Source organism: Bubalus kerabau, chromosome 17, assembly GCF_029407905.1.
Source record: "Bubalus kerabau isolate K-KA32 ecotype Philippines breed swamp buffalo chromosome 17, PCC_UOA_SB_1v2, whole genome shotgun sequence".
NCBI lineage: Eukaryota > Metazoa > Chordata > Mammalia > Artiodactyla > Bovidae > Bubalus > Bubalus kerabau.
This window is the reverse complement of record NC_073640.1, coordinates 3440150-3467608: the sequence shown is the minus strand read 5'-3', so window position 1 is coordinate 3467608 and position 27459 is coordinate 3440150. Positions and strand designations below refer to the sequence as shown.

The window sequence follows — 27459 nt, the reverse complement described above, 5'->3', positions numbered from 1 at the left end:
AACATTTCCTGTTCCCTTTCATTAGAGAATGATATGCAAAACATACATGTAGGAGCTAAATATGCTCAGCTGACAATATTCGGAAATATATACATGTATTCCAGCTTACCTTTGAACATATTCAGTTAAAGGTAATTTGTGATGATGTCTCCATGGATCTTGGAACCTTTCCTTTTGTTTCTCCATAACTTCCCATTCCAATGGTAAGATACCTGGCTTCCACCACTTGTCATGTATAGAATTCAGTGCTTGTCCCATGTGGTTACTGAAAAAAAACTGTTATACTGTCTTCCAAAGGGTGCTGTGCATGCATCCCACCAGTATCTTGAGTATGTTTCTGTAGGATAGTTTACTATCAGCATACCCTCCGTGGCCAGGTGTCTATTTCAATCTTTACCAATTATGAATGGGCTTGTTTGCTCTAGTGTTCTTGGACAATTTGAGTAGAGATTCTTTGTCAGATATGCATTTTTAAGGAAAACAATTGTATTTATTTTTGGCTGTGTTGGGTCTTTGTGTGTGGGCTTTTCCCTAGTTTGGGTGAGCGTGGGCCATAACTAGTGGTGTGCAGGCTTCTCACTGCAGTGGCTCTTCTTGTTGTGGGGCACAGGCTCACGGGCTTCAGTGGTTGCAGTATGTGAGCTTGGCATTGTGTCTTCCAGGATCTAGAGCACAGGCTCAGCAGTTGTGGCACACAGGCTCCATAGCATGTGGGATCTTCCCATAGCAAGGATCACACCTGCATCTCCAGCACTGGCAAGCGGATTCTTTACCACGGAGTCACCAGGGAAGCCCTCAGGCATATTTTTGATTCTAGTTTTCCACACATGTACCTGGTGAGAGAGGCCAGGATCAAGAGGCCTGGCCACTGGGAGTCCTCAGCCACAGTTCTGGCTGTGCCATCCAAAGCTCTGGGGCCTTTGGCAAGCGCCTCAGCTTCCCTGGGACTGTTTCCTCCCCTCAGAAGTGCCCTGCTGTTGGACTGTAGCCCACCAAGCATCTCTGTCCCTGGGATTTCTGAGGCCAGAATACTGGAGGGGGTGCCACTGCCTTCTCTACAAGGTAGCATTTGGAAGATATTTTCTCCTGGATTGTGGTTTTGATGAAGGAAGGAGGATCCCTTCCAGGGCTCGAGAGTGGATTCTTGTCTGACATTTGGAAACAAATTGTTTGAGGAGAGGAGTGCCGTCCAAGTGAGAGACTTCATTGGGAAGGGCTGTCAGGGCAGAAGGCAGGAGGGTGAGGGAAACGGAGAGAACTGCTCTGCCACGTGGCTCACCATCTCAGGGTTTATGGTCATTGGGTTAATTTCTGGTTTGTCTCTTGCCAGTTATTCTGAATCAGGATCCTTCCTGGGGGCACACACATCACTCAGCCGAGATGGATTCCAGCGAGGAGGGTCCTGGGAAGTTGGTAGGACCTCTGGGCTGCAGTCTCCCATCTCTTTTTGACCTCTCCAGAATCCTGGTTGGTGGTAGCTTGTTAGTTCCTTTTTCCTTACTAGGACCTCCTGTTGTAAGATGACTCCTGCAAGTGTTTTCTCTTCTCTGTTGCCTGGCAAGGGTGGGTGGCCAGTGGTTCATTTAACAGTTTGTCTTTTGGTTCTCTTGAATAAGGTCCTTCACAGAGTAAATGTATAAAATTGTAAAAGTCAATGTTTTAAATAATTTATATTCCTAATTTGGTAAGTTGGATTTTTTGTTGTGTTATAACTCATCACCAGACCAAAGGTCATGTAGATCTTTTGTTGTTCTCTAAAATTGTATAGTTTTTTAAATTGAATTACGGTGTTAGTTGCAAAGTTTGTGTTTCTGTTCATTTCACTTTTTTTTGTGACAGTTATTTATTTTTAGTTGATTGATCATTGATTTACAATATTGGTTTGATTTGTCATACATCCACATGAATTAACCATAGGTGAACGTGTGTCCCCTCACTCTTGAATCTCCCTCCCACATCCCATCCATCCCCACCTTTCTAGCTAGGTTATTGTAGAGCCCCAGTTTGAGTTCCCTGAGTCATACAGCAAATCTCCACTGGTTGTCTATTTACAAATTTTGGTGTACATGCATGCACGCTGCTCTCTCCATTCATCTCACCCTCTCCCTCTTGTTCCGCACCCTTGTCCGTAAGTCTGTTCTATATGTCTGCATCTCTGTTGCTGCTATGTGAACAGATTAATCAGACCCATCTTTCTCGATTCCATGTTTTTTCTTTCTGACTGACTTGCTTGTTTAATATGCTCTAGGTTCATCCTCTTCATTAGAACTGACTCAAATGTGTTCCTTTTTATGGCTGCATTTGATACAGGCTCTGATTGTTCTTTAGCCATGTTTTGAGGAGGGTCATGGAGCTATTTTTCTCCATTTCAGTTTGGGTTTCCAGTCTGAGTGCTCACAGCAGAGCTGCTTCTGGGTGAGCCCTCTGAGGTCTGTGAGCGCGGGGCTGCCCGCTCTTCTCTGGCGGCCCGCAGGGGGCGCCAAAACCCCCTCTGACCCACGGGCGCAGGACGCTTTGCCTTCAGACTGGGCTGGGTGACCAGCTGGCGGCAGTTTTGTCTCCTCAGGGCTCTCAGGGCTCAGGCTCCTGGGTAACAGGGCTGTGTCCCGGCTGAAAGGAGCGGGGTTGCCTCAGTGCCCGCCAGCAGGGTGGCGCTGCAGGAGGGAAAAATGAGGACGAAGTAAACGTTTCCTATGTCCAGCTGAGCACTGACCGGAGGTCCGTCTCAGGACTCGGGGGGGCGGGGGGGGAAGAGCTCCATATGCAAAATGGCGGGTTTTCTGTTTAATTTCTGTTAGATGATCTAGAGGATGACCTTCACTGATGTCCTTCCAAGTAGGTGGCCAGTTTTCCTGTCAGTGTTTCTTAAGAAGACTGTCCTTTCCTCTTCACTTGTTCCTGGTTTGATTTTCATGAACTGACCAGGTACATATGGGTTCATTCCTGGGCTCTCTATTCTTTCCTGGATTCCATGTGTCTGTGTTCATGCCAGTTCCTCACTGTGGTAGTTACTACAGGTCCATGATGTAGTTTGAAGTCAGAGAGGAAGATACCTCCAGTTGTGTTCTTCTTTATCAGAGTTTTCTTGGCCGTTTAAAGTCCTGTTCAATATTAGCAGCCTAATATTAGGAATATTTCTATTTCTGTGAAAAAGGCCATTGAATATTATTTTGTGATTGCAGTCAGTGTATTTCTTGATGGCTTTGGTTGGAATGGACATTTTAATTCCTCATTGTTCCAGTGCATGAGCGTGGAATAGTTTTCTGTTTATTTGTGTTTTCTTTGGTTTCTTTATTAGTGCTTTCTAGCTTTCTGACTACTGGTCTTTTATGTCCTTGATTAAGTTTGTTGCTAGATGTTTTATTCTTTTGGATGCAATAATAAGTGGGATTTTCTTAATTTTTGTTTCTGATTGTTATTAGTGTATAGAAACACAAATGATTTTTGTATATTGACTGGGATTGTACATTGTAGTATTTTATATGATTGTAAATTGATTGGAAATTATTCAACTTTACTGAATGTAGTCTAACAACTGTTTGTGAAGTTATGGGGAAACTTTTATTTGTAAAATCTGTTTCTCCTGCAACAGGTCATCCAGAGGACCCAAGGCATGGTGGTTACTAATAGACTTCCCACAGTACTTCTTCATTCCATGTGGACTCCTTCAAGCGCAGTGAGCATCAATCACAGCTTCCCTTGAACTTCATCTGGGTAAGTCTTGACCTCTATAGGAAAGTTTCATGCCTGTCTAATCTGATTTTCTTTTACAGTATTAACTTGTTTGTTTTAAGACATAATTTACTTTCTGGGAATTTAAAATGTACAGAAAACACCTAGCAATGGGACAAAGTGCTTGCATTTGCTACATCGTCTGAAATACTCTGTGTTTTATCCAAAATGGGTGCATGCTCCAGCAAAACCTGCACATAATCTCCAAAATCAGGAAATCATATGGTTTGTACAGTATAATGTAATCCACAGCCCCACTTACATTTCAGCAATTGTTCAATTATATGAATATATCTTTTCTTCCCATCCATTTTTTTTTTCTTTTTAAGAGTATTACTGAGATTTTCAGTGATTTGGGAAAACTTGATGGATTTAAAGCAGACACGGTGAATATGGGATCTGTGTGGCCTTTTCTATATGGATATTTTTCACTGAAAATGGTTTTAATGTTTATTCATATTTATTCATGATACTTGGGGTTCCACTGGAATCAGTGCAGGGGCATAAGCTTTATCTCAAGTGGATGGGGAAATCGGTGTCTTTGGCATTGTGGCACGACCCACGAGGGTTCCTGTTGAGTTTCAATGTGAGACCGGCCTCCTCTTGAGGTGCGACGGGAACTTCGGGATTCCTTTCTAGACAAAGCAGAGGAATCGACCCTCATCTCGAGATGAGGAGGGGCAAAGGGGCTCAGATTGAGGTGTGCCAGGAAAATCGGTGTTCCTTTTGAGTGGGGATGGGTATGTCGGGGAACTTCTTGAGTTTCATAAAGGGTGTCGAGTACCGTTTCGAGTTTCAAGAGGGAATGTGGGACTTCTCTCGAGGTGCTGCAGTGGGAAAGGGCCTCATCTCGCGTTTAGGGGAGAATCCCTTGGTTTCCCTCAAGGCTTGGCGGGAAGTTTGGGGTTCCTATCAAGTTGTGAAGTGGACCTCAGGGTCCCGCTCGTATTACCTCAGGGAAGTCAGGTCTCATTTCGAGTTGTGATGGGCACCATGGGATTCCATGCAAGTCACTGCAGGGGAAATAGGTCTCATCTAGACTTGTGTCCAGAAACTCCGTGTTCCTCTCCAGTGGCGACAGAGATCTCTGGGTTGCATTCATTGTTCACCTGGGGAGTCAAACCTTGTCTTGAGTTGAAGCTAAGCACTCTGCTCTCCTCTCCAGTTGCGACCAGTACTCCTGGAGCCCTTTGAGTGGCCTAAAGGAAGTCAAGCCTCCTATGGAGCTTTGAGAGGGAACTCGGGATTGCTCTTTAGGTCCTGCAGGAAAAGAAGGGCCTCATCTGGTGAGGACTGGGGAATCTCGTGGTTTTTCTTGAGTTGTGGCCAGAAGTTTGGGGTTTCTATCGAATTACGATGGGGAAATCAGGGAGCCTCTCGTGTTGCCCCAGGGAAGTCCAGTCTGCCTTCGAGTTGCGAGGGGAAGCACGGGATTCTTCTCGAGTCACAGCAGGGGAATAGGGCCTCAATTTGCATTGAAGGGGGAATCTTGAGGTCTTTCCCGATTTGTGGGAGGAAACTTTGGGATCCCTCGAGTTGCGACGGTGACCTCAGGGAGCTTCTCATGGTGCCTATGGGAAGTCAGGAATCCTTTCACGTTATGAGGGGCCTCTCGGGATTCCTCTGGGGTGAGTGCAATAGAAGAGGGCCTCATCTAGAGTTGAGGTGGAAACCTCAGGGTTCCTCTCCTGTTTTGACATGAATCTCGGGGTGTGTCTGCAGTTTCAAACAGGGAGTCAGGTCTCGACTTGTGTTGAGGCATAGAACTCTGCTTTCCTCTCGAGCTGTAAAAGAGGTTTCAGGCCTCCAGTCGAGTTGAATTGGGGACCTGGGGCTTTTCTCAAATTTGCAACCAGGGTATCAGTCCTCCTTTCGTGTTGTGACTTGATGCTCAGGGTTCCATTCGAATCGGTGCAAGGGAATCAGGCCTTATCTCAAGTGGATGGGGAAATCCATGTCTTTTGAATTGTGGCAAGACTGCCATGTTCCTCTCTAGTTTCAAGTTGAGACCAGCCTCCTCTTGAGGGGCGACAGGGACGTTGGCATTCCTTTCCAGACGAAGCAGGGGAATCGACCCTCATCTCGAGATGAGGAGGGGCAAAGGGGCTCAGATTGAGTTGGGCCCAGATAATCAGTGTTCCTCTTGAGTGGGGTATGTTGGGGAACTTCTTGAGTTGCATAAAGGGTGTGGAGTACCGTTTCGAGGCTCAAGAGGGAACATGGGATTTCTCTCGAGATGCTGCAGTGGGAAAGGGCCTCATTTCGCGTTGAGGGGAGAATCCCATAGTTTTCCTCGAGGCTTAGCAGGAAGTTTGGGGCTCCTATCAAGTTGCGACGTGGACCTCAGGGTCCTGCTCATATTACCTCAGGGAAGTCAGTTCTGATTTCGAGTTGTGATGGGCACCATGGGATTCCTCGCAAGTCACTGCATGGGAAATAGGCCTCATCTAGACTTGTGTCCAGAAACTCCGTGTTCCTTTCCAGTGGCGACAGTGATCTCAGGGTTGCGTTCAAGGTTCACCTGGGGAGTCAGGCCTCATCTCGAGTTGAAGCAAAGCACTCTGCTCTCCTCTCCAGTTGCAACCGGTATCTCCTGGTGCCCTTTGAGTGGCCTAAAGGGAGTCAAGCCTCCTATGGAGCTTTGAGAGGGAACTAAGGATTGCTCTTTAGGTCCTGAAGGAAAAGAAGGTCCTCATCTGGCGATGACGGGGGAATCTCGTTGTTTCTCTCGAGTTGTGGCAGGAGGCTTGAGATTCCTTTCCAGGTACCATGGGGAACTCAGGCATCCTTTCGTGTTTTCTCAGGGAGTCAAGTTGCCATTCGAGTTGCCAGGGTGAGCGCGGGAGTGATCTGGAGTCAAGGCAGGGTATCAGGCTTCAATTCACATGGAAGGGGGAATCTTAAGGGTTTCTTGAGTTGCGGCAGGAAGTGTGGGTTCCCTCGAAGTCCAACGGGGACCTGAGGGAGCCTCTCATGTTGTCTCTGGGAAGTCAGGAATCCTTTCATGTCGTAAGGGGCCTCTGGGGATTCCTCTCCAGTTGGTGCAGGTGACTAGGGCCTCATCTCAAGTTGAGGTGTGATACTAAGGGTTCCTCCTCAGCTCTTACAGGGATCTCGGGGTCCTATGGAGATTCCACTGGGGAAGCAGACGTCGTCTCATGTTGGGGCGTGGAACTCCGCTTCCCGCTTGAGGAGGAAAAGGGGTATCAGGCCTCCTGTCTTGTTGAAGTAGGGATCAGGGGCTATTTCTAGAGGTTCCACGGGTCTCTCAATCCTCCCTTCATGTCATGAGGTGATACTTGGGGTGACATTCGCGTCGTAGAAGGGGAATGAGGCCATATCTTGAGTGGACGGGGACATCGGGGTCTTTTCGAACGGTGGCATGACCCCTGGAGTTCCTCTCCAGTTTCAAGGTGAGACCAGCCTCCTCCTGAAGTGCGACGGCAATATCGGGATTCCTTTGCAAATTAAGCAGGGGAATGGACCCTTATCTGGAAATGAGGAGGGGAAATCAGGACTCTTCTTGAGTTGTGGCGGGAAACTTGGTGTTCCTCTCGAGTGGAGTCGGGCATGTTGGGGAACTTCTTGAGTTGCCAAAAGGTTGTCAAGTACCCTTTCGAGGCTCAAAAGGGAAGGTTGAATTTCCCTCTAGATTCTGCAGTGGAAAGGGGCCTCATCTCGCGTTGAGTGGAGAATCTCCTGGGGTTTCTTGAGTCGCGGCAGAAAACTTTGGATTGCTCTCGAGTTGTGACGGGGACCTCAAACCCGCTCGTTTTGCCTCAGGAAAGTCAACTCACCATTCGAGTTGCGAGGGGCCTCTTGGGATTCCTCTGCAGTCGGTGCAGGGGCATATGGCCTCATCTCGAGTTGAGGCTGGAACCTCAGGGTTCCTCTCCAGTTCTGACATGGATCTCGGGGTTCCAATGGAATTTCAACAGGGGATCAGGCCTCGTCTCGTGTGGAGACTTGGAACTCCGCTTCCCTCTCGAGATTTCAAAGAGGTGTCAGGCTTCCTGTCTAGTGGACCTAGGCATCTGGGGCTTTTTCTCGAGGTGCCATGGGACTGTCACACCTCCCTTCGTGTTTTGAGTCAGTCCTTGGGGTTCAAGTCGAGTCAGTGCAGGGGAATCAGGCTTATCTGGAGTGGCTGGGGAAATCGGGGTCTTTTCCAATTGAGGTATGTCTCCTGGGATGCACTCGAGTTTCAAGGTTAGACCAGCCTCCTCTTGAGGGGCAACGGCAACACTGGGAGTCCTTTCCCTTTTTCCTTGTGGCAGGATCCGCGGGGTTCCACTCGAGACTCAGTTGGTGACACAGACCTCCTCTTGTGGTGCGAGGGGAAGCTGGGATTCCTCTTGAGTTGAAGCAGGGGATGGGCCCTCATCTCCAGATGAGGTGGGTCACACGGGGCTCTTCTCGAGTTGTGGCAGGAAGCTCGGCTTTCATCTCGAGTTGTGACGAGGATCTCTGGGCGCCCTTGAGTTGCATGAAGGGAGTCAAGCCTCCTATCGAGTTTTGAGAGGGAACTCGGGATTGCTCTCGAGGTGCTGCAGGAGAAAAGGGCCTCATCTCGTGTTAACTGGGGAATCTCGTGGTTTGTCTTGAGTTGCGGCGGGAGGCTTGGGATTCCTCTCCAGGTACCACGGGGAACTCAGACAGCCTCTAGTGTTGCCTCTGGGAAGTCATGTCTCCATTCGAGTTGCGAGGGCGAGCATGGGGGTGCTCTGGAGTCACGGCAGGGGAATCAGGCCTCAATTTGCATGGAAGTGGGAATCTAAAGGTGTTTCTGAGTTTTGGCAGGAAGTGTGGGTTCCCTCGAGTTTCCACGGGGACCTGAGAGAGCCTCTCATGTTGTCTCTGGGAAGTCAGGAATCCTTTCAAGTTGTGAGGGGCCTCTCGGGATTCCTTTCGAGTTGGTGCAGGCAACTAGGGCCTCATCTCGAGATGAGGTGGGAAACTCAGGGTTCCTCTCCAGTTCTGACAAGGATCTCAGGGTCCCTATGGAGATTCCACTGAGGAGTCATATGTCATCTCGTGTTGGTGCATGGAACTCTGCTTCCTGCTCAAAGTGGAAAAGGGGTGTGAGGCCTCCTGTCAAGTTGAGGTAGGGATCATGGGCTAATTCTAGAAGTGCCACAGGGCTCTCAGTCCTCCCTTCATGTCGTGAGTTGATACTCAGGGTGACATTCGCATCTTTTCAGGTGAATGAGGCCATATCTCGAGTGGACGAGGACATCGGGGTCTTTTCAATCAGTGGCATGACCCCTGGAGTTCCTCTCGAGTTTCAAGGTGAGACTGGCATCCTCCTAAGGTGCGACGGCAACGTCAGGATTCCTTTGCAGATGAAGAAGGGAAATGGACCCTCATCTCGAGATGAGGAGGGGAAACCGGGGCTCTTCTTGAGGTGTGGCAGGAAGCTCGGTGTTTCTCTCCAGTGGAGACGGGTTTGTCGGGGAACTTCTTGAGTTGACTAAAGGGTGCCAAGTACCCTTTCGAGGCTCACGAGGGAAGGTGGGATTTCTCTTAAGATGGTGCAGTGGAAAGGGGCCTCATCTCAGGTTGAGCGGAGAATCTCCTGGGGTTTCTCCAGTCGCGACAGAAAATTTGGGGTTCCTCTCGAGTTGCGACCAGGACCTCAAACCCACTCATGTTGCCTCAGCAAAGTCAAGTCTCCATATGAGTTGCGAGGGGCCTCTCAGGATTCCTCTCTAGTCTGTGCAGGGGCATACGGCCTCATCTCGAGTTGATGCTGGAACCTTAGGGTTCCTCTCCAGTTCTGACATGAATCTCCGGGTTCCTAAGGAGTCTCAACAGGGGAGTCAGGCCTTGTCTCATGTGGAGACATGGAACTCTGCTTCCCTCTCGAGGTTTGAAAGGTGTCAGGCTTCCTGTCGAGTGGACCTAGGGGTCTAGGGCTTTTTCTCAAGGTGCCATGGGGCTGTCACACCTCTCTTCGTGTTTTGAGTTGATCCTCGGGGTTCCAGTCGAGTCAGTGCAGGGGAATCAGGCTTACCTGGAGTGGCTGGGGAAATCGGGGTCTTTTTGAATTGAGGCACGACTCCCGGGGATGTGCTCGAGTTTCAAGATGAGACTGGCCTCCTCTTGCGAGGCAATGGCAACGTTGGGATTCCTTTTCCAATGAAGCAGGGGCATCGACCCGCATCTCGAGTTGAGGAGGCAGGAAATGGGGCTCTTCTTGAGTTGTGACGTGAAACTCGGTGTTCCTCTCAAGTGGGGACTAGTATCTCAGGGACCTTCCTGAGTTGCATCAAGGGTTTTCAAGTACCATTTCACGTTTCAAGAGGGAACGTGGGGTTTCTCTCGAGACACTGCTCTGGAAAAGGGCCTTATCTTGCGTTGAGAGGAGAATCTCATGGTTTTCCTCGAGATGCTGCGCGAAGCTTGGGTTTCTCTCGAGTTGCAACGGGAACCTCAGGGACCCGCTCGTGTTGCCTCAGCGAAGTCAGGTCTCTTTTTGAGTTGCGAGTGGCATGTCAGGATTCCTCTCGAGTTGCTGCCCGTGAATAGGGCCGTGTGTAGAGTTCAGTAGGGAAACTCAGTGTTTTTCTCCCATGGCGACAGGGATCTAGGGCTTCCTATCAAAGTTCAACTAGGGAGTCAGGCCTCGTCTGGTTTTGAGGTATGGAACTGTGCATTCCTCTCGAGTTGTCAAAGGGGTGTCAGGCCTCCGGTCAAGTTCAGGCGGGGAATTTGGGCTTTTTCAAGAGGATAGGCAGGGCCGACAGGCCTCCCATTCTGTCGTGAGAGGATACTCAGTGTTCCATTGGAGCCGATGCAGGGGAATTAAAACTTATCTGGAACTGAGTGGGAGCTCAGCGTCCTTTTTCCTTGCAACAGGATCCACCAGATACACTCGAGATTCAATTGGTGACACAGGCCTCCTCTTGTGGTGCGAAGGGAAGTTGGGATTCCTCTTGAGTTGAAGCAGGAAATGGGCCCTCATCTCCAGATGAGGTGGGACACATGGGGCTCTTCTTGAGTTGTGGTGGAAAATTGGCTTTCATTTAGAGTTGTGACAGGGATCTCTGGGCCCCCTTGAGTTCCATGAAGGGAGTCAAGCTCCTCTCGAGTTTTGAGAGGAAACTCAGGATTGCTTTCGAGGCGCTGCAGGAAAAAAAAGGCCTCATCTCCTGTTGACGGGGAAATCTCGTGCTTTGTCTCGAGTTACGGTGGGAGACTTGGGTAACCTCTCCAGGTACCACTGGGAACTAAGGCAGCCTCTCGTGTTGACTCAGGGAAGTCAAGTCTCCATTCAAGTTGCAAGGGCAAGCTCGGGAGTGATCTGGAGTCACAGCAGGGAAATCAGGCCTCAATTCGCATGGAAGGGGGAATCTCAAGGTGTTTCTCGAATTGTGTCAGGAAGTGTGGGTTTCCTCAAGTTGCCATGGGGACCTGAGGGAGCCTCTCATGTTGTCTCTGGGAAGTCAGGAATCCTATCGAGTTGTGATTGGCCTCTGGAGATTCCTCTCACGTTGGTGCAGGCGACTAGGGCCTCATCTCGAGTTGAGACGGGAAACTCAGGGTTCCTCTCCAGCTCTGACAGGGAATTCCGGGTCCCTATGGGGATTCCACTGGGGAGGCAGCCGTCCTCTAGTGCTGGGGCATGGAACTTTGCTTCCCGCTCGAGGTGGAAAAGGGGTGTCAGGCCTCCTGTCATGTTGAGGTAGGGATCAGGGGCTGTTTCTAGAGGTGCCACAGGGCCCTCAGTCCTCCCTTAGTGTCGTGAGTTGATCTTCGGGGTGACATTCGCATTGTTGTAGGGGAATGAGGCCTTATCGCGAGTGGACGGGGACATCGGGGTCTTTTCGTACGGTGGCACGACCCCTGGAGTTCCTCTCGAGTTTCAATGTCAGTCAGGCCTCCTCCTGAGGTGCGACGGGAACCTCAGGATTCCTTTGCAGATGAAGCAGGGGAATGGACCCTCATCTCGAGATGAGGATATGAATCCGGGGCTCTTCTTGAATTGTGATGAGAAGCTCGATGTTCCTCTCGAGTGGAGACGGATATGTTGGGGAACTTCTTGTGTTGCCTAAAGGGTGTCAAGTACATTTTCGAAGCTCAAGAGGGAAGGTGGGATTTCTCTCGAGATGATGCAGTGGAAAGGGGCAAAATCTCGCGTTGACTGTAGAATCCTCTGGGGTTTCTCCAGTCGCAGCTGGAAATTTGGGGTTCCTCTCGAGTTGCAATGGGGACCTCAAACCCTCTCATGTTGCCTCAGCAAAGTCAAGTCTTCATTCGATTAGCGAGGGGCCTCTCGGTATTCCTCTCTAGTTGGTGCAGAGGCATACGGCCTCATCTCGAGTTGATGCTGGAACCTTAGGGTTCCTCTCCAGTTCTGACATGGATCTTGGGGTTCCTAAGGAGTCTCAACAGGGTAGTCAGGCCTTGTCTCGTGTGGAGACATGGAACTCTGCTTCCCTCTCGAGGTTTCTAAGAGATGTCAGGCTACCTGTCGAGTGGACCTAGGGGTCTGGGGCTTTTTCTCTAGGTGCCATGGGGTGTCACACCTCTCTTCGTGATTTGAGTCAATCCTTGGGGTTCCAGTCGAGTCAGTGCAGGGGAATCAGGCTTACCTGGCGTGGCTGGGGAAATCGGGGTCTTTTCAAATTGAGGCATGACTCCCGGGGATGTGCCTGAGTTTCAAGGTGAGACTGGCCTCCTCTTGAGGGGCAACGGCAACATCGGGATTCCTTTCTGGACGAAGCAGGGGAATCAACCCTCATCTCGAGTTAAGGAAGGGGAAAACGGGGCTCTTCTTGAGTTGTGGTGTGAAACTCGGTGTTCCTCTCGAGTGGGGATGGGTATCTTGGGGACCTTCCTGAGTTGTATCAAGGGTGTCAAGTTCCCTTTCCCGTTTGAAGAGGGAACGTGGGATTTTTCTCGAGACACTGCTCTGGAAAAGGGCCTCATCTCGCGTTGAGGGGATAATCTCGTTGTTTTTCTCGAGTAGCGGCCAAAAACTTGGGTTCCTCTCGAGTTGCGATGGGGACCTCAGGGACCTGCTTGTGTTGCCTCAGTGAAGTCAGGTCTCTTTTCGAGTTGCAACGGGCACGTCAGGATTCCTCTCGAGTCACTGCCCGTGAATAGGGCCGTGTCTAGAGTTCAGTTGGGAAACTCAGTGTTCCTCTCCTGTGGCGACAGGGATCTCGGGCTTCTTATCAAGATGCAACTAGGGAGTGAGGCTTCGTCTGGTGTCAAGGCATGGAAATCTGCATTCCTCTCGAGTTGTCCAAGGCGTGTCAGGCCTCTGGTCGAGTTCAGGCGGGGAATTTGGGCTTTTTCAAGAGGATAGGCAGGGCCGAAAGTCCTCCCATCCTGTCATGAGAGGATACTCGTTGTTTCATTGGAGCCAGTGCAGGGGAATCAGGACTTATCTGGAGTTGAGTGGGAACTCGGCATCATTTTTCCTTGTGGCAGGATCCACGGGGTTCCACTCTAGATTCAATTGGTGACACAGGCCTCCTCTTGTGGTTCGAGGGGAAGTTGAGATTCCTCTTGAGTTGAAGCAGGGAATGGGCCCTCATCTCCAGATCAGGTGGGACACACGGGGGTCTTCTCGAGTTGTGGCTGGAAACTCGGTTTTCATCTCAAGTTTTGATGGGAATCTCTGGGCCCCCTTGAGTTGCATGAAGGGAGTCAAGCCTCCTCTTGAGTTTTGAGAGAGAACTCAGGATTGCTCTCAAGGTGATGCAGGAGAAAAAGGCCTCATCTCGCATTGATGGGGGAATCTCGTGGTTTGTCTCGAGTTGCGGTGGGAGGCTTAGGATTCCTCTCCAGGTACCACAGGGAATTCAGGCAGCCTCTCGTGTTGCCTCAGGGAAGTCAAGTCTCCTTTCAAGTTGCGAGGGTGAGCACAGGTGTGCTCTGGAGTCACGGCAGGGGAATCAGGCCTCAATTCACATGGAAGAGGGACTCCCAAGCTGTTTCTCGAGTTGCAGCAGGAAGTGTGGGTTCCCTCAAGTTTCCACGGGGACCTGAGAGAGCCTCTCATGTTGTCTCTGGGAAGTCAGGAATCCTTTTGAGTTGTGAGGGGCCTCTCGGGATTCCTCTGGAGTTGGTGCAGGTGACTACACTTCATCTCGAGTTGAGGCGGTAAACTCAGGGTTCCTCTCCAGCTCTGACAGGGATCTCGAGGTCCCTATGGAGATTCCACTGGGGAGTCAGATGTCTTTTCTTGTTGGGACATGGAACTCCTCTTCCTGCTCGAGTTGGAAAAGGGGTGTCAGGCCACCTGTCGAGTTGAGGTATGGATCAGGGTCTATTTCTAAAGGTGCCATGGGCTCTCAGTCCTCCCTTAGTGTCGTGAGTTGATCCTCGGTGTGAAATTCACATCGTTGCAGGGGAATGAGGCCTTATCTTGAGTGGATGGAGACATCAGGGTCTTTTCAAATGGCGGCACGACCCCTGGAGTTCCTCTGGAGTTTCAAGGTGAGACTGGCCTCCTCCTGAGGTGTGACCAGAATGTCGGGATTCCTTTGCAGATGAAGCAAGGGAATGGACCCTTATCTCGTGATAAGGAGGGGAAACTGGGGCTCTTCTTGAGTTGTGGCGGGAAGTTCAGTGTTCTTCTCGAGTGGAGACGTATTTGTCGGGGGAACTTCTTGCGTTGCCTAAAGTGTGTCAAGTACCCTTTGGAGGCTCAAGAGGGAAGGCGGGATTTCTCTTGAGATGCTGCAGCGGAAAGGGGCCTCATCTCGCGTTGAGGGGAGAATCTCCTGGGGTTTCTCGATTCCTTGCAGAAAACTTGTGGTTCCTCTCGAGTTGCGAAGGTGACCTCAAACCCCTCGTGTTGCCTTAGGAAAGTCAAGTCTCCATTCGAGTTGCGAGGGGCCTCTCTGGATTCCTCTCCAGTCGGTGCAGGAGCATAGTGCCTCATCTCGAGTTGAGGCAAGAACCTCAGGGTTCCTCTCCAATTATGATGTAGATCTCGGGGTTTCAGTGGAGTTTGAACTGGGGAGGCAGGCCTCGTCTTGTGTTGAGGCATGGAATTCGGCTTGCCTCTTGAGTTAAGAATGGGGTGTCAAGCCTCTTGTCGAGTTGATTTTGTAAACTGTGGTGTTTTATGGAGGATGCAACTGGGGTGTCAGTGCCCCTTGGTGTTGCGACTCAGTACTCAGGGTTCCATTCTAATCAGGCCTTATCTCGAGTGGATGGGGAAATCGGTGTCTTTGGGATTGTGGCATGACCCACGAGGTTTCCTTTCAAGTGTCAATGTGAGACTGGCCTCCTCTTGAGGTGCAACGGGAAGGTCAGCATTCCTTTCCAGACAAAGCAGGGGAATTGAACCTCATTTTGAGATGAGGAGGGGCAAAGGGGCTCAGATTGAGGTGTGTCAGGAAACTTGGTGTTCCTCTCAAGTGGGGATGGGTATGTCGGGGAACTTCTTGAGTTTCATAAAGGGTGTCGAGTACCGTTTCAAGTTTCAAGGGGGAACGTGGGAGTTCTCTTGCGACCCTGCAATGGGAAAGGGCCTCATCTCGCATTGAGGGGAGAATCCCTTGGTTTTTCTAGAGGCTCGGTGTGAAGTTTGGTGTTCCTCTCGAGTTGCGACTTTGACCTCAGCATCCCGCTCGTATTGCCTCAGGGAAGTCAGGTCTCATTTCGAGTTGAGACAGGAACCTTGGGATTCCTCACAAGTCACTTCAGGGTAAATATTCCTTAGATAGACTTGTGTCCAGAAACTCCATGTACCTCTCCAGTGGGGACAGGGATCTTTGGGTTGTGTTCAAGGTTCCCCTGGGGAGTCAGGCCTTGTCTCGAGTTGAAGCAAAGAACTTTACTCTCGAGTTGCAACGGGTATCTCCCGGACTCCTTTAAGTGGCCTTAAGGGAGTCAAGACTCCTATGGAGTTTTCAGAGGGAACTCGGGATTCCTCTCTAGGCGCTCCAAGAAAGAACGGCTTCATCTAGCGATGATGGAGGAATCTCATGGTTTTTCCTGAGTTGCGGTGGGAAGTTTGAGGTTTCTCTAGACATACGACCAGGAACAACTGAGCCTCCCGTGTTGCCCCAGGGAAGTCCAGTCTCCATTAGATTTGAGATGGGAAGCGCGGGATTTCTCTCGAGTCATGGCAGGGGAATCGGGCCTCTATTCACGTTGAAGGGAGAATCTCGAGGTCTTTCTTGAGTTGCGGCAGGAAACTTTGGGGTCCTTTGAGTAGCCACGGTGACCTCAGGGAACTTCTCATGGTGCCTATGGGAAGTCAGGAATCTTTTCGTGTTTGGAGGGGCCTCTCAGGATTCCTTTGGTGTCAGTACAATGGAAGAGGGCCTCATCTCCTGTTCAGGCGGGAACCTCAGGGTTCCTCTCCTGTTCTGATGTGGATCTCGGGGTGTGTCTGCAGTTTCAAATGGGAAGTCAGGTCTCAACTGTGTTGAGGCATGAAACTCTGCTTTTCTTTCCAGCTGTAAAAGAGGTTTCAGGCCTCCAGTGGAGTTGAATTGGGACCTGGGGCTTTTCTCGAATTTCGAATCGGGGTATAAGTCCTCCCTTTGTGTTGTAAGTTGATTCTCGGGGTCCCGTTCGAATCAGTGCAAGGGAATCAGGCCTTATCTCGAGTGGATGGGGAACTCCGTGCCTCTCAAATTGGGGCAAGACCCACGGGTTCCTCTCCAGTTTCAACTTGAGACTGGCCTCCTCTTGAGGTGCGACGGGAACGTTGGCGTTCCCTTCCAGACGAAGCAGGTGAATTGACCCTCATTTGAAGTTGAGGAGGGTATAAAGTGGCTCTTCTTGGGTTTTGGCCTGAAACTCAGGGTTCTTCTGGAGTGGGGACGGGTATCTCGGGAAGCTTCTGGGATTTCATAAAGGTTGTCAACTTCCCTTTATACTTCCAAGAGGGAACTTGGGATTTCTTGGGAAACACTGCAGCGAAAAAGGGCTTCATCTCGCGTGGAGGAGAGAATTCTATGGTTTTTGTGGAGAGGTAGAGGGAAGCTTAGGGTCGCTTTCAAGTTGCATGGGGACCTGGGGGACCCGCTCGTGTTTCCTCAGGGAAGTCAGATCTGCCTTTGAGTTGTGAGGGGCACCTCGGGATTCCTCTTGCGTTGCTGAAGGGATGAAGAGGGCCTCATCTCGAGTTGAGGCGTGAACCTCAGGGTTCCTCTCCATTTCTGACATCGATCTCTGTTTCTGTGGAGTTTGAACAGGGGAGGCAGGCCTCATCTTGTCTTGAGGCATGGAGCTCGACTTCCCTCTCGAGTTGTGAATGGGGTTTCAGGCCTCTTGTCAAGTTGCATTTGGAACCTGTGGCTTTTTCTGGAGGATGCAACTGGGGTGTTAGTGCCCCTTGGTGTTGTGACTCAGTACTTGGGGTTCCTTTCGAATCAGGCCTTGTCTCGAGTGAATGGGGAAATCAGTGTCTTTGGGATTGTGGCATGACCCACGGGGTTTCCTGTCGAGTTTCAGTGTGAGACCAGCCTCCTCTTAATTTGTGACCGGAATGTCAGGATTCCTTTCCAGACAAAGCAGGAGAATCGACCCTCATCCTGAGATGAGGAGGGGCAAAAGAGCTCAGAATGAAGTGTGCCTGGGAACTCGGTATTCCTCTCAAGTGGGGATGCGTATGTCGGGGAACTTCTTGAATTGCATAAAGGTGTCGAGTACTGATTCAAATTTCAAGAGGGTACATGGGATATCTTTTGAGATGCTGCAGTGGGAAAGGGCCTCCTCTCGCTTTGAGGGGAGAATCCAGTGGTTTTCCTCGAGGTTTCTCAGGAAGTTTGGGGTTCCTCTTGTGTTGCGACATGGATGTCAGGGTCCGCTCGTATTGCCTCAGGAAAGTCAGGTCACATTTTGAGTTGTGACAAGCACTTCTGGATTCCTCTCAAGTCACTGCAGGGGAAATATACCTCAGATAGACTTGTGTCCACAAACTCCGTGTTCCTCTCCAGTGGTGACAGGGATTTCTGGGTTGCATTCAAAGTTCACCTGGGGAGTCAGGCCTCGTCTTGAGTTGAAGGAACGAACTCTGCTCTCCTCTCGAGTTGCAATGGGCATCTCCTGGAGCCCTTGAGTGGCCTAAATGGATTCAAGCCTCCTGTGGAGTTTTGAGAGGGAACTCGGGATTGCTCTCTAGGCCCTGCAGGAAAAGAAGGGCCTCATCTCGCGATGATGGAGGAATCTCGTGTTTTTTCTCGAGTTGCGGCGGGAAGTTTGGGGTTTCTCACGAGTTATGACGGGGAACTCAGGGACCCTCCTGTGTTGCCCAAGAGAAGTCCAGTCTCCATTCGAGTTGTGTTGAGGAACGGGGGATTGCTCTCGAGTCACGGCAGGGGAATCGGGCCTCAATTCTCAGAAAAGCAGGAATCTCAAGGTCTTTCTCATGTTGCGGCAGGAAACTTAGGGGTCCCTCGAGTTGCGACGGTGACTTCAGGGAACTTCTCATGGTGCCTATGGGAAGTCAGGAATCCTTTCGAGTTGTGAGGGGCCTCTTAGGATTCCTCTGGGGTCAGTGCAATTGAAGAGGGCCTCATCTCGAGTTGAGGTGGGACCCTCAGGGTTCCTCTCCTTTTCTGACGTGGATCTCGGTGTGTGTCTGCAGTTTCAAACAGGGAGTCAGGTCTCGAGTTATGTTGAAGCATGGAACTCTGCTTTCCTCTCGAGCTGTAAAAGAGGTTTCAGGCCTCCAGTCGAGTTCAATTGGGGACCTGAGGCTTTTCTCGAATTAGGAAACAGGGTATAGGTCCTACCTTCGTGTTGTGAGTTGATTCTCGGGGTTCCATTCGAATCAGTACAAGGGAATCAGCCTCATCTGGAGTGGATGGACAAATCCATGTCTCTCGATTTGTGGCAAACCCACAGGTCCTCTCCAGTTTCACATAGAGACCGGCCTCCTTTTGAGGTGTGACGGGGACTTAGGCATTCCTTTCCAGATTAAGCATGGGAATTGACCCACATCTCGAGTTGAGGAGGGGAAAACGGGGCTCTTTCTGGGTTTTGGCGGGAAACTCAGCATTCCTCTGGAGTGGAGATGGCTATCTCGGGAAGCTTCTGGGGTTTCATAAAGTGTGTCAAGTTTCCTTTTGAGTTCCAAAAGGGAACATGGGATTTCTTGGGAAATGCTGCATTGTAAAAGGGCCTCATATTGTGTTGAGGGGAAAATTTCGTGGTTTTTGTGGAGTTGTGGCGGGAAGCTTAGGGTTCCTCTCGAGTTGCATGGGGATCTGGGGGACCCGCTTGTGTTTCCTCAGGGAAGTCAGATCTGCTTTCGAACCCGAGGGGCACTTCGGGATTCCTATCCCGTCGCTGCAGGGATGAATAGGGCCTCATCTTGAGTTGAGGCGGGAACCTTAGGGTTCCTCTCCATTTCTGACATCGATTTCAGGTTTCTGTGGAGTTTGAACAGGGGAGGTAGGCCTCATCTTTTGTTGAGATGTCGTTCTTTCTTTCACCTTCTAGCTGAATTTTCCCTCTGAGGCGGGGAAGCTCGTCAAGCCTACTAATTTTGCCTGGGCTTCTAAGATCTGACCGGGGAGGCCTTAGTGTCTCCTCTCCTTTGGGAGAACGGGAGGATGCCTGCAGCCTTCGTAGGTGACGTAAATTCCCTGCTTTGGAAGTTTATTCAGCCTCTTTTCTCCACTGAATTTCCTCACTGAGCTATCCTCATTCTATTACTCTTTACATCTCTAGTTAATATCTAATTGAAGCTACTGTATCCTGACCCTCGCCGACGCTGTCCCTGCTTCGAATACCCTGGATCAGCCGGGGCTGGACCCCGGCATTGAGACATGGAATTCGGCTTGCCTCTAGAGTTGCGAATGGGATGTCAAGCCTCTTGTCGAGTTGGATTTGTAACCTGCGTCTTTTTATGGAGGATTCAACCAGGGTGTCAGTGCCCCTTGGTGTTGCGACTCAGTACTTGGGGTTCCATTAGTATCCGGCCTTATCTCGAGTGGATGGGGAAATCGGTGTCTTTGGGATTGTGGCACGACCCACGAGGTTTCCTGTCGAGTTTCAATGTGAGACCGGTCTCCTCTTGAGGTGCGACAGGAACGTCGGGATTCCTTTCCAGACAGAACAGGGGAATACCCCCTCATCTCGAGATGAGGAGGGGCAAAGGGGCTCAGATTGAGGTGTGTCGGGAAACTCGGTGTAACTCTCAAGTGGAGACAGGATTGTCGGGGAACTTCTGAGTTTCATAAAGGGTGTTGAGTACCGTATAGATTTTCAAGAGGGAACGTGTGATCTCGCAAGACACTGCAGTGGGAAAGAGCCTCATCTCACGTTGAGGGGAGAATCCCATGGTTTTCGTCGAGGCTTGGTGGGAAGTTTGGGGTCTCTCTCGAGTTGTGACGTGGGCCTCAAGATTCTGCTCATATTACTTCATGGAAGTCAGGTCTCATTTTGAGTTGTGACGGGAACCTTGGGATTCCTCCCAAGTCACTGCACGGTAAATATTCCTCAGATAGACTTGTGTCCAGAAACTCCATGTTCCTCTCCAGTGGGGACAGGGATCTCCAGGTTGCCTTCAATGTTCCCCTGGGGAGTCGGGTCTCGTCTCGAGTTAAAGCAAAGAACTTTACTCTCGAGTTGCAATGGGTATCTCCTGGGGCCCTTTAAGTGGCCTTAAGGGAGTCAAGACTCCTATGGAGTTTTCAGAGGGAACTTGGGATTCCTCTCTAGGCCCTCCAAGAAAGAAGGGCTTCATCTCGCGATGATGAGGGAATCTCATTGTTTTTCTTGAGTTGCGGCAGGAAGTTTGGGGTTTCGCTCGAGTTACAACCGAGAACTCAGGGAGCATCCCATGTTGCCCCAGGGAAGTCCAGTCTCCATTAGATTTGAAATGGGGAACGCGGGATTGCTCTCGAATCACTGCAGGGGAATCGGGCCTCAATTCACGATGAAGGGGGAATCTCGAGGTCCTTATCGAGTTGTGGCAGGAAATTTTGGGGTCCCTCGAGTTGTGACGGTGACCTCAGTGAACTTCTGATGGTGCCTATGGGAAGTCAGGAATCCTTTCGTGTTGGGAGGGGCCTCTCGTGATACCTCTGGTGTCAGTACAATGGAAGAGGGCCTCATCTCCTGTTCAGGCGGGAACCTCATGTTTCCTCTCCTGTTCTGATGTGGATCTCGGGGTGTGTCTGCAGTTTCAAATGGGAATTCAGGTCTCAACTGTGTTGAGGCATAGAACTCTGTTTTTCTCTCCAGGTGTAAAAGAGGTTTCAGGCCTCCAGTTGAGTTGAATTGGGGATCTGGGGTTTTTCTCGAATTTAGAATTGGGGTATCAGTCCTCCCTTTGGGTTGTGAGTTGATTCTCAGGGTTCTGTTCAAATCGGTGCAGGGGAATCAGGCCTTATCTTGAGTGGATGGGGAACTCCGTGTCTCTCAAATTGTGGCAAGACCCCCAGGTTCCTCTCCAGTTTCAATTTGAGACCGGCCTCCTCTTCAGGTGCGATGGGGACGTCGGCATTCCCTTCCAGATGAAGCAGGGGATTTGACCCTCATTTCGAGTTGAGGAGGGGAAAAAGTGGCACTTGTTGGGTTTTGTTGGAAGACTCAGCATTCCTCTGGAGTGGGGATGGGTATCTCAGGAAGCTTCTGAGGTTTCATAAAGGGTGTCAAGTTTCCTTTCTACTTCCAAGAGGGAACGTGGGATTTCTTAGGAAACACTGCAGCATAAAAGGGCCTCACCTCGCATGGAGGGGAGAATTCCATGGTTTTTGTGGAGTTGTAGTGGGAAGCTCATGGTTGCTCTCAAGTTGTATGGGGACATGGGGGACCCGCTCGTGCTTCCTCAGGGAAGTCAGATCTACTTTCGAGTTGCGAGGGGCACCTCGGGATTCCTCTTGCATCGCTGCACAGATGAATAGGGCCTCATCTCGAGTTGAGGCGCGAACCTCAGGGTTCCTCTCCATTTCTGACATCGATCTCAGGGTTTCTGTGGAATTTGAACAGGGGAGGCAGGACTTGTCTTGTGTTGAGTCATGGAATTCGGGTTCCCTCTCAAGTTGTGAATGGGATGTCAGGCCTCTTGTCGAGTTGCATTTGGAACCTGTGGCTTTTTCTGGAGGATGCAACCAGGGTGTCAGTGCCCCTTGGTGTTGCAACTCAGTACTCGAGGTTCCATTCGAATCTGGCCTTATCTTGAGTGGATGGGGAAATCGGTGTCTTTGGGATTGTGGCACGACCCACGAGGTTTCCTGTCGAGTTTCAATGTGAGAGCGGCCACCTCTTGAGTTGCAACGGGAACGTCAGGATTGCTTTCCAGACAAAGCAGGAGACTCGACCTTTATCTCGAGATGAGGAGGGTAAAAGAGCTCAGAATGAAGTGTGCCCTGGAACTCGGTATTCCTCTCAAGTGGGGATGCATATGTCGGGGAACTTCTTGAATTGCATAAAGGTGTCGAGTACCAATTCGAATTTCAAGAGAGTACGTGGTATATCTTTCGAGATGCTGCAGTGGGAAAGGGCCTCATCTCACTTTGAGGGGAGAATCCTGTGGTTTTCCTCGAGGTTTGGCAGGAACTTTGGGGTTCCTCTGGAGTTGTGACGGGGACCTCAGCATCCCGCTTGTATAGCCTCTGGGAAGTCAGGTCTTACTTCGAGTTGTAACGGGCACCTCTGGATTCCTCTGAAGTCACTGCAGGGGAAATAGGCCTTAGATAGACTTGTGTCCACAAACTGATCTCTGTGTTGCATTCAAGGTTCACCTGGGGAGTCAGGCCTCGTCTCGAGTTGAAGGAAGGAACTCTGCTCTTCTCTCGAGTTGCAACAAGCATCTCTTGGAGCCCTTGAGTGACCTAAAGGGAGTCAAGCCTCCTATGGAGTTTTGAGAGGGAACTCGGGATTGCTGTCTAGGCCCTGCAGGAAAAGAAGGGCCTCATCTCGTGATGATCGAGGAATCTCGTGGTTTTTCGCGAGTTTTGGCAGGAAGTTTGGGGTTTCTCTCGAGTTACAATTGGGAACTCAGGGAGCCTCCCGTGTTGCCCCAGAGAAGTCCAGTCTCCATTTGACTTGCGATGGGGAGTGTGGAATTGCTCTCGAGTCACAGCAGGGGAATCTGGCCTCAATTCGTGTAGAAGGGTGAATCTCAAGGTCTTTCTCGAGTTGCGGCAGAAAACTTTGGGGTCCCTCGAGTTGCAACAGTGACTTCAGGGAACTTCTCATGGTGCCTATGGGAAGTCAAGAATCCTTTCGAGTTGTGAGGGGACTTTTAGGATTCCTCTGGGGTCAGTGCAATGGAAGAGGACCTCATCTCGAGTTGAGGCGGGAACCTCAGGGATCCTCTCCTGTTCTGACATGGATCTCGGTGTGTGTCTGCAGTTTCAAACAGGGAGTTAGGTCTCAACTTATGTTGAGGCATGGAACTCTGCTTTCCTCTAGAGCTGTAAAAGAGTTTTCAGGCCTCCAGTCGAGTTGAATTGGGGACCTGGGGCTTTTCTCTAATTAGGAAACGGGGTATAAGTCCTCCCTTTGTGTTGTGAGTTGATTCTCGGGGTTCTGTTCAAATTGGTGCAAGGGAATCAGGTCATATCTTGAGTGTATGGGGAACTCCGTGTCTGTCGAATTATGGCAAACTCCCAGGTCCTCTCCAGTTTCACGTTCAGACCAACCTCCACTTGAGGTGTGATGTGGACATCGGCATTCCTTTTCAAACTAAGCAGGGGAATCAACCCTCACCTGGAGTTGAGGAGGAGAAAACGGGGCTCTTCCTGGGTTGTGGCAGGAAACTCAGCATTCCTCTGGAGTGGGGACAGGTATTACGGGAAGCTTCTGGGGTTTTATAAAGGGTGTCAATTTCCCTTCCGAGTGCCAAGAGGGAACGTGAGATTTCTTTGGAAACACTGCAATGTAAAAGGACCTCATATCTCATTGAGGGGATAATTTCGTGGTTTTTGTGGAGCTATAGTGGGAAGCTTAGGTTTCCTCTCAAGTTGCATGGGGATCTGGGGGACCCACTCTTGTTTCCTCAGGGAAGTCAGATCTGCTTTCAAGTTGCGAGGGGCACTTCGGGATTCCTCTCCTGTTGCTGCAGGGATAAATAGGGCCTCATCTCGAGTTGAGGCGAGAACCTCAGGGTTCATCTCCATTTCTGACATCGATCTCGGGGTTTCTGTGGAGTTTGAACAGGGAAGGCAGGCCTCGTCTTGTGTTGAGACATGGAATTCAGGTTGCCTCTTGAGTTGGGAATGGGGTGTCAAGCCTCTTGTCGAGTTGGATTTGTAACCTGCGGCTTTTTATGGAGGATGCAATCAGGGTGTCAGTGCCCCTTGGTGTTGTGACTCAGTACTTGGGGTTCCATTCGAATAAGGCCTTATCTCGAGTGGATGGGGAAATCGGTGTCTTTGGCATTGTGGCACGACCTACGTGGTTTCCTGTCAAGTTTCAATGTGAGACCAGCCTCCTCTTGAGGTGCAATGGGAACATTGGGATTCCTTTCCAGACATAGCAGGGGAATCGCCCCTCATTTTGAGATGAGGAGGGGCAAAGGGGCTCAGATTGAGGTGTGTTGGGAAACTAGGTGTTCCTTTGAAGTGGCGATGGGAACGTCAGGGAACTTCTTGAGTTTCATAAAGGGTGTCGAGTACCGTTTCGAGTTTCAAGAGGGGATGTGGGATTTCTCTTGAGACACTGCAGTGGCCTCATCTCGCGTTGAGGGGAGAATCCCGTGGTTTTCCTCGAGGCTTGGTGGGAAGTTTGGGGTTATCCTGGGTTGTGACGTGGACCTCAGGATCCCGCTCATATTACATCATGGAAGTCAGGTCTCATTTTGAGTTGTGATGGGCACCTTGGGATTCCTCCCAAGTCACTGCAGGGTAAATATTCCTCAGATAGACTTGTGTCCAGAAACTCCGTGTACCTCTCCAGTGGGGACAGGGATCTCTGGGTTGCATTCAAGGTTCCCCTGGGGAGGCAGGCCTCGTCTTGAGTTGAAGCAAAGAACTCTACTCTCCTCTCGAGTTGCAATGAGTATCTCCTGGAGCCCTTTAAGTGGCTTTAAGGGAGTCAAGGCTCCTATGGAGTTTTCAGAGGGAACTTGGGATTTCTCTCTAGGCCCTCCAAGAAAGAAGAGCTTCATCTCATGATGATGGGAGAATCTCGTTGTTTTTCTCGAGTTGTGGTGGGAAGTTTGGGGTTTCTCTCGAGTTACAATGGAGAACTCAGGGAGCGTCCCGTGTAGCCCCAGGGAAGTCCAGTCTCCATTAGATTTGAGATGGGGAGAACGGGATTGCTCTCGAGTCACGGCAGGGGAATAGGGCCTTAATTCGCAATGAAGGGGGAATCTCGAGGTCTTTCTTGAGTTGCAGCAGGAAACTTTGGGGTCCCTCGAGTTGCCACGGTGACCTCAGGGAACTTCTCTTGGTGCCTATTGGAATTCAGGAATCCTTTCATGTTGTGAGGTGCCTTTCGGGATTCCTCTGGTGTTGGTACAATGGAAGAGGGCCTCATCTCCTGCTCAACTGGGAAATCAGGGTTCCTCTCCTCTTCTGACATGGATCTCAGGGTGTGTCTGGTTTCAAATGGGAAGTCAGGTCTCAACTTTGTTGAGGCATGTAACTCTGCTTTACTCTCCAGGTGTAAAAGAGGTTTCAGGCCTCCAGTTGAGTTGAATTGGGGATCTGAGGCTTTTCTCGAATTTAGAATTGGGGTATCAGTCCTCCCTTCATGTTGTGAGTTGATTCTCGGGGTTCCATTCAAATCAGTGCAAGGGAATCAGGCCTTATCTCGAGTGGATGGGGAACTCCGTGTCTCTCAAATTGTGGCAAGACCCCCAGGTTCCTCTCCAGTTTCAATTTGAGACCGACCTCCTCTTCAGGTGTGACGGGGACGTCGGCATTCCCTTCCAGATGAAGCAGGGGATTTGACCCTCATTTCGAGTTGAGGAGGGCAAAAAGTGGCATTTCTTGGGTTTTGTCGGGAGACTCAGCATTCCTCTGGAGTGGGGATGGGTATGTCGGGAGGCTTCTGGGGTTTCATAAAGGGTGTCTCGTTCCCTTTCTACTTCCAAGAGGGAACGTGGGATTTCTTAGGAAACTGCAGCATAAAAGGGCCTCACCTCGCATGGAGGGGAGAATTCCATGGTTTTTGTGGAGTTATAGTGGGAAGCTCAGGGTTGCTCTCAAGTTGTGTGGGGACCTGGGGGACCCACTCTTGTTTCCTCAGGGAAGTCAAATCTGATTTCGAGTTGCAAGGGGCACCTCGGGATTCCTCTTGCATCACTGCATGGATGAATAGGGCCTCATCTCGAGTTGAGGCGTGAACCTCAGGGTTCCTCTCCATTTCTAACATCGATCTCAGGGTTTCTGTGGAATTTGAACAGGGGAGGCAGGCCTCGTCTTGTGTTGAGGCATGGAACTCGGGTTCCGTCTCGAGTTGTGAATGGGGTGTCAGTCCTCTTGTTGAGTTGCATTTGGAACTTGTGGCTTTTTCTGGAGAATGCAACCTTGGTGTCAGTGCCCCTTGGTGTTACAACTCAATAGTCGGGGTTCCATTCAAATCAGGCCTTATCTCGAGTGGATGGGGAAATCGGTGCCTTTGGGATTGTGGCACGACCCACGAGGTTTCCTATTGAGTTTCAATGTGAGACTGGCCCCCTCTTGAGTTGCGACGGGAATGTCGGGATTGCTTTCCTGACAAAGCAGGAGAATCTACCCCAATCTAGAGAAGAGGAGAGTTAAAAGAGCTCAGAATGAAGTGTGCCCTGGAACTCGGTATTCCTCTCAAGTGGGGGTGCGTATGTCAGAGAAGTTCTTGATTTGCATAAAGGTGTCAAGTATCCATTCGAATTTCAAGAGGATACTTTTGATTTCTCTCGAAATGCTGCAGTGGGAAGGGGCCTCATCTCACTTTGAGGGGGAATCCCGTGGTTTTCCTCGAGGTTTCGCAGGAAGTATGGGGTTCCTCACAGGTTGTGATGTGGACCCCAGGGTCCTGCTCATATTGCCTCAGTGAAGTCAGGTCTCATTTCGCATTGTTACGGGCACTTCTGGATTCCTCACAATTCACTGTATGGGAAGTAGGCCTCAGATAGAATTGTGTCCAGAAACTCCATGTTCCTCTCCAGTGGGGACAGGGATCTCCGGGTTGCGTTCAAGGTTCGCCTGGGGAGTCAGGCGTCGTCTCGAGTTGAAGGAAGGAACTCTGCTGTCCTCTCGAGTTGCAACAGGCATCTCCTGGAGCCCTTGAGTGGCCTAAAGGGAGTCAAGCCTCCTATGGAGTTTTGAGAGGGAACTCGGGATTGCTCTCTAGGCCCTTCAGGAAAAGAAGGGCCTCATCTCACGATGACGGAGAAATCTCATGGTTTTTCTCGAGTTGCAGTGGGAAGTTTGGGGTTTCTCTCGAGTTATGATGGAGAACTCAGGGAGCCTCCCGTATTTCCCCAGAGAAGTCCAGTCTCCATTCCAATTGTGATGGGAACATGGGATTCCTCTCGAGTCACAGTAGGGGAATCGGGCCTAAATTCACGTAGAAGGGTGAATCTCAAGGTCTTTCTCGAGTTGCGGCAGGAAACTTTGGGGTCCCTCGAGTTGCGACGGTGACCTCATGGAACTTCTCATGGTGCCTATGGGAATTCAGGAATCCTTTCAAGTTATGAGGGGCCTCTTAGGATCCCTCTGGGGTCAGTGCAATGGAAGAGGGCCTCATCTCTGGTTGAGGCGGGAATGTCAGAGTTCCTCTCCTGTTCTGACATGGATCTCGGTGTGTGTCTGCAGTTACAAACATAGAATCAGGTCTCGACTAATGTTGAGGCATGGAACTCTGCTT

At 50.4% G+C, this 27459-nt stretch overlaps 1 protein-coding gene across 1 annotated transcript in view; it reads left to right on the top strand.

Moving 5' to 3' along the window:
• The window catches only part of LOC129631841 (coiled-coil domain-containing protein 3-like), a 72201-nt gene that overhangs the window by 14465 nt on the left and 30277 nt on the right, over window positions 1-27459 (top strand). The window contains exon 3 of the transcript XR_008704197.1: window positions 3593-3714. The gene's annotated coding sequence lies outside the window, so the exon portion shown is untranslated. The remainder of the gene's footprint in view (window positions 1-3592; window positions 3715-27459) is intronic.